Raw genomic sequence first — 8870 nt, 5'->3', positions numbered from 1 at the left:
AGGGCTTCCCTGGTGGCGCAGTGGTCGAGAGTCCGCCTGCCGATGCAGGGGACACGGGTTCGCGCCCCGGTCCGGGAGGATCCCACGTGCCGCGGAGCGGCTGGGCCCGTGAGCCGTGGCCGCTGAGCCTGCGCGTCCGGAGCCTGCGCTCCGCAACGGGAGAGGCCGCCCACAACGGTGAGAGGCCCGCGTACCGCAAACAAACAAAACGAAACAAAACAAACAAACAAAAAAGCTCATGTAAACAGTTCTTTAAAAATGAATAAGTTAAAACCATAATTGGGTGCATAATATCAAAAAATTAATGAAGAAAAAATTACATGTGTTTTAAAACTCATGGGATGCAGCCAACACTGCACTTGGAGAAAATTTCATGATTTAAGCATTTCAATTACTAAACATAATGGAAGATAAATGAGTTAAGCATTGAAACCTAGAAATTGGAAAAAGGATAAAGACATATTATACCTTAGAAAAGTTTTGGGGAAAGAGGAACTTAAAAATGAAATAGTGTCGGGAGAACTAGTTACTCATTTAAAAAGAAACTGGGTCTCTACCTCTCTCTCTACATCAAAATTACAGATGAAACAAACATCTTAAAACTTTTAAAGAAAATCATAAGACAATATGGGTGAATATGTTTATATTCTTGGGATGGGAAAGGCCTTTATAAGCACGACATAAAACGCCAGTTTGTCCATACTGAGAAATAATAACTAAAGGAAAAGCCAAAAAAAAATGTATAGCAAAACACACTATCACTGGTTAGTTTTTCTGGGAAGCAATCTCTGAGACTGAGATTAGCGTGCAGGAGGTTGACTGGGGAGTGCTCTTAGGGTCAATGCAGCCACCATTAGGTCCTCGGCTGTACACATGGGAAGTTTTGGAGTTGGGATGGGCTTTGCAAATGGTCACAAATCAGGGCAAGGGGACTGGGCCTTTATACTCTTGCATTTATCAGTTATTGGATGTGAGCATGAACTTGGAAGGGACATGAACTTGGATGTGTCTGGAGAAGGACTCAGCTGAAGGCCGTGAGCCTCCAGCAATCTCAGCTGTTGGTTACCTTGAGCTTCTTTTCCTGAGGAGAACTTACAAGATCAATGAAACACACTATAGCACCTGCCACTGGAGGTGGTCTTAGAAACTTAACTGATAATCATCATGTCTGTGTTACACTACCGATTCTGAATTTCCTCTCACTCTCAGCTAGTATCTCTCCTGATCTAGGTAGCTTACCTGGTCAAGTGACTATAAGCTTCGTCCTTGAAGAGTCTGAGATCTGGACACCTTGCTCTTCTCAAGCCATGGCTGGAGGACTTGTTTGTCATTTCTAAGGGATACCTAAGTGGGTCACCTAGACATCAAACCTATTCTTGCCTGTCCCCACTGTATAGCAGTGCCCTTATCTCCTCCCCATTATTAGGGTCGATTTCCCCTGTCAGGATGGTTATTTGTGTTCTTTTGGCTGGTGCCAAAAGTGATCAGGCACCAGCCGTGGATTAAAATTTAATGGGACTCGTTGTCCTCTGGTGAAGGCACAATCTGGGAGCCAAGAACTCTAAACCTGCAGAACCCAGAATTATGAGGATGAGAAGTACAGATTCCCCCAGTGGATCTCTGGGAGTGATGATAAGCAAGACAACTCCTATTCCTACTTCTTAGTTCCCAAATCTATATATCCTCCTTTATAATGGTCATTGATTTCGGATGTATAATGCTTCCTGGTGGGTAACACCCCATCCTCTCGGGGTATCATCTCCAAGCTGACACTTCGGTTGTGCCTTCAACACACCATTTCATCATCCTATCTGGCCAGCACCTTCTCCGTGGAGTGGTCTATAATAGAATCCCAGGCATGTGCCCAATGTTGGACTCCTTTGGCCAGAGAGTGGATCTCTGGGTCCATTTCAAGTTATATAAAATCCTGTCCCAGTAGATCAAACACGCTATGCTCTTGAATAGTGGAGCTGTCTGAGGTCCTCCAGGAAAGAAAGGCAAACCCATATCCATAATGTGTTGATTGCAATTGAGATGAATCATTGCCCTATGCAAGTCTGAAGAGGCTCAATGTAGTCAACTTGTCCCCAAGTCACTTGTTGATTTTCTTCAAGAACGGTGATATAACGGGACTCATCATTGGTCTCTGTTGTGGGCAAGATCAATAGCTAAATTAGCCTTAGTGAGTTGGTGACCATGCTGTTGTGCCTATGTAAAACCTTAACCCTGCCATTACGGAAGGGTTGCCAAACTAAGTAAATGAAAATCCCGGCTATCCAGTTAAATTTGAATTTCGGACAAATAACAAATATGTATTAGCATAAGTATGCTTTATTTGAGGTCACAGTGTCTGTGGGCTGCTCCTAGCCTAGGACTGAGCACTGCAGGGGTACTAGAGTATGCACACCTCTGCCAAACGCAGATGGACTCCTCCAACAAGCAGTCTTTGCACCAGAGCTCCCCTTAAGTCAGTGAGACTTAGTCAAACCTGCTCTGCAGCTCGAGGGTCTTCCTCCTAGTTATCTTTGCTTCTCCCTCTCCTTTTGGGTGTCAGACCTTATTCCCACGGGAAGGTTGCCCAGCTTACTCCTTCTCCTTCTTCCTTTATTTTTCACAAACATTTGCCCCAACAAATCTCTTGCTCTTCTAATCCCATCTTGGCATCTGCTTCTCAGACCACCTAAACTGACCCAGTTGATACATGAAAAATACAAGAAAGTACACAGTAAGATGGGGTTCTGGGATCACCCACCGCCTGGCTGGCAAGGAGCAACCCATCCTGAGTTTGGGGCACATATAGTATCTGAAACAATGTGACAGCTCAGTTCCTGAAGATTTCACTGGTGGTTATCTCAGGAAACATCCAAATGGAGGGAACCATGTTGCTGATTCAAGCATATTTGAAGGTTATGGGGGAAACATTGTATATAAAGAGCGTGGTGGCATTTAGTATTTAGTTATTACTAAATGCATTGGTGCCCCACAGAGAGATAAGGAAAACCTGAGAATAGTTGACAGTAGTTTTAATACCTTAAAGGGTAAGGATGAGAGTCAGAGGGCCTCTTTGGAAGCTTATAAAGAGAACATTATCGCCTTCAGTGGGAGAGCAGACAGAGATGAGGAGAAAATGCAGAACTTAAGAGTTACGCTTGCAAAAATCCAGGATATGATTAATTGTCCAGCCAAGGCATATCTCTTAGGCTAAAATGAGGGCACTGTCTGAGAAAACTTGGGACTCTGAAACATAGAATGGGAACATGTGAGCGAATACCTTCAAGGATTGAGGCTTTGTAGACTTTCCTGTATAGGTGGTTCATCGCTCCCTGAAAAGGGCTAGCACTTCCGCAGTACTGGAGGACTCTTTAGAGACCTTTATCTCTCAAGGCTATAGGTGCTCCCTTCAGGAGCTGTCCAACTTCCCTTCCTGGCTGCCAACCCAGCTAGAGCTACATCTCAGCATAATCCACTGGGAAAGTACTAGGTCTAATACGAGAGGAAAGAGATGACTCTGAATGAGCTATAGGAATTAGCTAGCATATACCAGGAGGAGTCAGGGGAGTAGCACTGGGGCTGGAACATAAGAATGAATAGCCATGAATCCATTGACATGGGGACACTTTCTCAAGACGTGAGATTTAACACCCTGGCAAGAACCCCAGGGGATGGGTCAGAATCTCTGCTATGGTGGCCCTTAGAAGCTTAGAGAATATGATGACCGATGCTGAGCCAAGCGGAAATGCCTGAACTGCACTGGCAGACAGTAAAGGAAAGAACTCAAAGGTCTGAGGGAAGTGCGCCTGCTAGAATGTATAGGTTAGGCCTGTACATTAGATGAGGCCAGGAGACGGCCTAGAGAGGATTAGATTCCATGAGAGGGCCCAGAAGACATGATATTCCTCAAAGCCATGAAGAATGCAGCAGTTTGAGAGGCACCAGCATCGCTAAGAAGTTCAGTAGTAGTTCTCCTCTGCAGGCCCGGGCTGACCATAGCAGAGACATTAGCTTGGATGGCTGATAGCAACGAGAATGATGGTGTCCTGAAGCAATGGAGACCAAGTGGTAGTACTTAATCACCAGAAGTCAGGGTATGAAATTATCTTAACCTTGCTACAGGAAGTTGTAGAGACAGGTAACAGAACAGGCAAAAATAGATGAATAGCTAACAAGAGTGCTACTTAAAATCTACAATCAGAGGCAAGACTGCAGGAACAGAAAGCTGAGTGTGATTTTGCCCAAATAAAAAAAGTCATGATACTTTGCTCACTTCTTGCCCCTGAGCCAACCTTCAGAACTGGAACTCATTGACTGAATCGATTTCCAGGTCTCTAGGAGGAAGTACTATGCAACTCCATGAAAAGCATATACTATGATTATATCCCCACTCCTTCCTCAAAGGGTTTTATAGCCATTTACTCAGATGACTGCATACTTGGGATAGAAGGGAATACCAAGACATTTCAAGAACTCTTAGACATAGGTCTGAATTAACATTGCTACCAGAAGACTAAAGCATCATTAGACTTCCCAGTTAGAGTAGGGGGCTTATGGAGACCAAGTAATAAATTGAATCCTAGATAGATTACAGTTCACAGTGGGATGACTAGGTCCACAGACCCATTCAGTGGTCATCTTGCCATCCTATAGTGCATAATTGGATTTGATGTACCTGGAAGTTGGAGTAACTTCCTCATTGAGTCCTTGATCTGTGTTATAAGAGCTATCAGAGTGGGAAAGACCAAGTGGAAACCTCTGAAAATACCCTTTCCCAGAAAATACAGTATAGCAAAAATATCACAAACCAGGTGGGGGAATTAGTGTCACCCTTCTAGATCTCAAGGAAGTCACCATCATATCTCCAATTAATTTGCCAGTCTGGTCCCTGAAGAAACTAGATGGATTCTGGATAATGACTGTATGTTGTCACAGGCTTCACCAAGTAATAGTACAGATTACAGCTGTTTTGCCATACTGTTACTAGAATAGGTTAATAAAATCTCAGGTACATGGTATACAGCAATTGATTTGGCAGATGCGTACTTCTCCATTCCAATTACAAAGGAGGATAACAAACAATGGTAAAGATAAGAACATTTATTTATAATATTCCCCAAGGCTTTGTTAATTATCACACCCCCAGTCATAATATAGTCAGAAAAGATCAAAGCTGTCAGTATATCATGCAGAACATCACTCATATCAATTACACTGACACCATCATACTGATTGGACAGGAAGAGTAAGAGGCCTCTCTAAGACATATGTGTTCAAGAGCATGGGAGATAAACCCTATGAAGATTCGGGGACCTGACATTTCAATGAAGTTTTTAGGAGTCCAGTAATCAGAGGCATGCCAGGATGCCCCCTCCAAAGTACAAGACAAATCATTGCGTCTTGAATCCTCCACCGCAAAGAAGCAGGTAGCACACCTGGTAGGCCCCAGGATTATTGCTGCGGTCCATGTATCAGGTGATGCAGAAGGCCGAGAGCTGGGGTGCAGGAGAGGAACCTGCAGCAGAGGTGGGGTGCAGGAAGGAACCTGCATCAGAGGTGGGGTGCGGAAGAGGAACCTGCAGCAGGTCCAGGCTGCAGTGCAAACAGCCGTGTGGACCATCTCTTATGACAGACCCCATGGTGTCAGAGGTATCAGTAATGGGCAAGGATGCAGTGTCATGTTCAAGGCCAGTCCCTGTAAGAGAATTGCCACTCAGTCCCCTGGGCTTCTGGAGGAGGGCCATGCCATCAGCATCAGAGATTATATGTCTTTCTAGAAGTAGCCTCTGGTGTGTTTCTGGGCCCTGGTAGAGACAGATGCTTGACTATGGGACACCAAGTGACTGTGTTTCTGGGAACTGGTTGCTGCCAGACACCCCAAGCCACAAAGACAGATTCAATGGCAGTTCATCCTAAATTGAGCCGGAGCAGCACCAGAGAGCAAGTATTCCAGACTCGTAAGTTACAGTTGCGCTAGAGGAACCCTGTACAACCAGCTAAAGGAGAAGGAAAGGGATAGGCTCGGTTTATAACTAAGTCAGCTTTAATAGTGGGTGAAAGTTGAGAAATGATGGAGGCTATATTGCAGTCACACTGAGGGGTGATCTTAAAAGACAGCTGCGAGGGAAAATGTTCCCAGTGGGTAGAGCTGCAAGCCGTACACCTGGTCATATGGTCATGAATTTCGTGTGGAAGAAGTGTCCCAGGGACTGAATGTCGTGTCCATCCAAAAGTCATGTGTTGAAGCTCTAACTCCCAATGTGATGGGATTAGTGCTCTTATAAGAAAAGGAAGAGACAGGAAGGATTTCTCTCTCTCTACATGCACACCCTGAGGAAAGACCATGTGATGAGCGCTCAGCGAGAAGGCAGCCATCTGCTAAGCCAGAAAGGGTGCCCTCACTAAGAACCACATTTGCTGGCACCTTATTCGTGGATTCCAGAACTATGAGAAATAAAGGTCTGTTGTGTAAGCCACCCAGTCTGTGGTATTTTTGACAGCAGCCTGAGCTTGCTTGGCATCTGCCACTAGGACATCTTTCTTCATTCTATCTCCATAACCTTCTTCAAATTAGACCCGTGGCTGCTACTCTGACCTTGCTGCTCATTCTGATAATTGTGTACACCTTGCTTCTTATAGTTAAGCACCATTACCTGATCTCTATTATTTTGGGATCCTATTATTGCTAATAGGGATCCCAATTCTGTTACAGCATCTTTCTGGCTACCCTGACCTTCAGGCAGGCACCTCTAAACTTCTGGGAGTTACTGGTGTCCCTCTCATGAGTTCATTCTTTACCACTTTGGTAAATAGAGTGTCCTTCTGACTATCCCACAAAACAGTCATTTGGATGTGTTTTCTGGCCTTATGAAATACATTCACTCTTCCATGTCCATTTTTCTAAGCATGTTAATCTCTTCTTCACTGTTTTTCTTGATGCATTGCACCTTGACTTAATGTGCACCATCACCTTCTTCATGCTTCTGAAAGCCACTCTAACATAATATTAACACTATTCCACAGGGTTCTTGCCAGGCTACTAAATACTGTATTATAGGAGAGTGGTCCCATACCTATAAAATCTTCCTTAGCCAATGTTATGCTCTGCCTCTATTAATCCAGTACTCTCAGAAGCCAGTCCTATACATAGTCTCAGATCTCCTGGTGTATATGTTAGATAGATCTTGCAGACCCTTTGGAATATAGTCTGTTTCATCTGTTAGCAGACTCAACATTTGTGTAACCATGTTATGTTGTGACTTAACCCTAGTTATTTCTCTATTAAACGGTAGGGTGAATGGGGACAGATATTGAAGAGGATGTATGTTGTCAAACAAGGCAGAGATCTCTGCATGGCCATCAGGCAAGTAGGAAGTACTAATTTTTTTCACAGCAAGGAATGGTTCACTTTGCAGGCCCAAGGGGTTCAGAGGAATTTGAGGAATTAAGATGTTTGAGTACATCAACTCAGACGTCCCCACTCAATGCCCCAGTGTCCTACTCCTTCCCAACTATGGCTCTGGTCTTCATGTAGCCAACCTCCAGAAGCCTTGCAGAACATTAAGTCCTATCCAAAACATCCATAAGACATTTGGTGAGTAACAAAATGTTCTTGATATCTGGTCCTGTTCAAAATGTCCATAAGTCATTTGGTCCACACCAAAAGGTTCTTGATATATGTATGACCATTTGGTCCTGTCCAGAAAGTCCATAAGATATTTGGTCCACGCCAAAAGGCTCTTGATATTTGGTCCTGTCCAAAACCATTTGGCATGGACCAAATATGCCCATGGATGTTTTGGACAGGACCAAATGTCTGCTAACCGCTAAAAGTTTAGAATTTAACCTCCTCCTCTTATAATTAAGCCCTGAATCTGAAAATCAGCTTTTCCAACCTGCCTTATGGCTGTTGAAACAGAATCTCTTTATATGCTGCCAAGGAATTACACTTTTTTTTAACATCTTTATTGCAGTATAATTGCTTTACAATGGTGTGTCAGTTTCTGCTTTATAACAAAGTGAATCAGCTATACATATACATATGTTCCCATATCTCCTCCCTCTTGCATCTCCCTCCCACCCTCCCTATCCCACCCCTCTAGGTGGCCACAAAGCACCAAGCTGATCTTGTGCTATGAGGCTGCTTCCCACTAGCTATCAGTTTTACATTTGGTAGTGTACGTATGTCCGTGCAACTCTCTCACTTCGTCCCAGCTTACCCTGCCCCTTCCCCGTGTCCTCAAGTCCATTCTCTACGTCTGCGTCTTTATTCCTGTCCTGCCCCTAGGTTCTTCAGAACCATTTTTTTTTTAGATTCCATATATATGTGTTAGCATACAGTATTTGTTTATCTCTTTCTGACTTACTTCACTCTGTATGACAGACTCTAGGTCCATCCACCTCACTACAAATAACTCAATTTCGTTTCATTTTATGGCTAATATTCCATTGTATATATGTGCCACATCTTCTTTATCCATTCACCTGTCGATAGACACTTAGGTTGCTTCCATGTCCTGGCTATTGTAAATACAGCTGCAGTGAACATTGTGGTCCATGACTCTTTTTGAATTATGGTTTTCTCTGGGTATATGCCCAGTAGTGGGAATGCTGGCTCATATGGTAGCTCTATTTTTCATTTTTTCAGGAACCTCCATACTGTTCTCCACAGTGGCTGTATCAATTTACATTCCCACCAACAGTGCAGGAGGCTTCCCTTTTCTCCACACCCTCTCCAGCATTTATTGTTTGTAGATTTTTTGATGATGGCCACTCTGACCGGTGTGAGGTGATACCTCATTGTAGTTTTGATTTGCATTTCTTTGATGATTAGTGATGTTGAGCATCCTTTCACGTGTTTGTTGGCCATCTGTATGTCT

Source organism: Physeter macrocephalus, chromosome 21 (genome assembly GCF_002837175.3).
Source record: "Physeter macrocephalus isolate SW-GA chromosome 21, ASM283717v5, whole genome shotgun sequence".
NCBI classification, from domain to species: Eukaryota; Metazoa; Chordata; class Mammalia; order Artiodactyla; family Physeteridae; genus Physeter; species Physeter macrocephalus.
Note: the sequence above shows the minus strand (reverse complement) of the source record.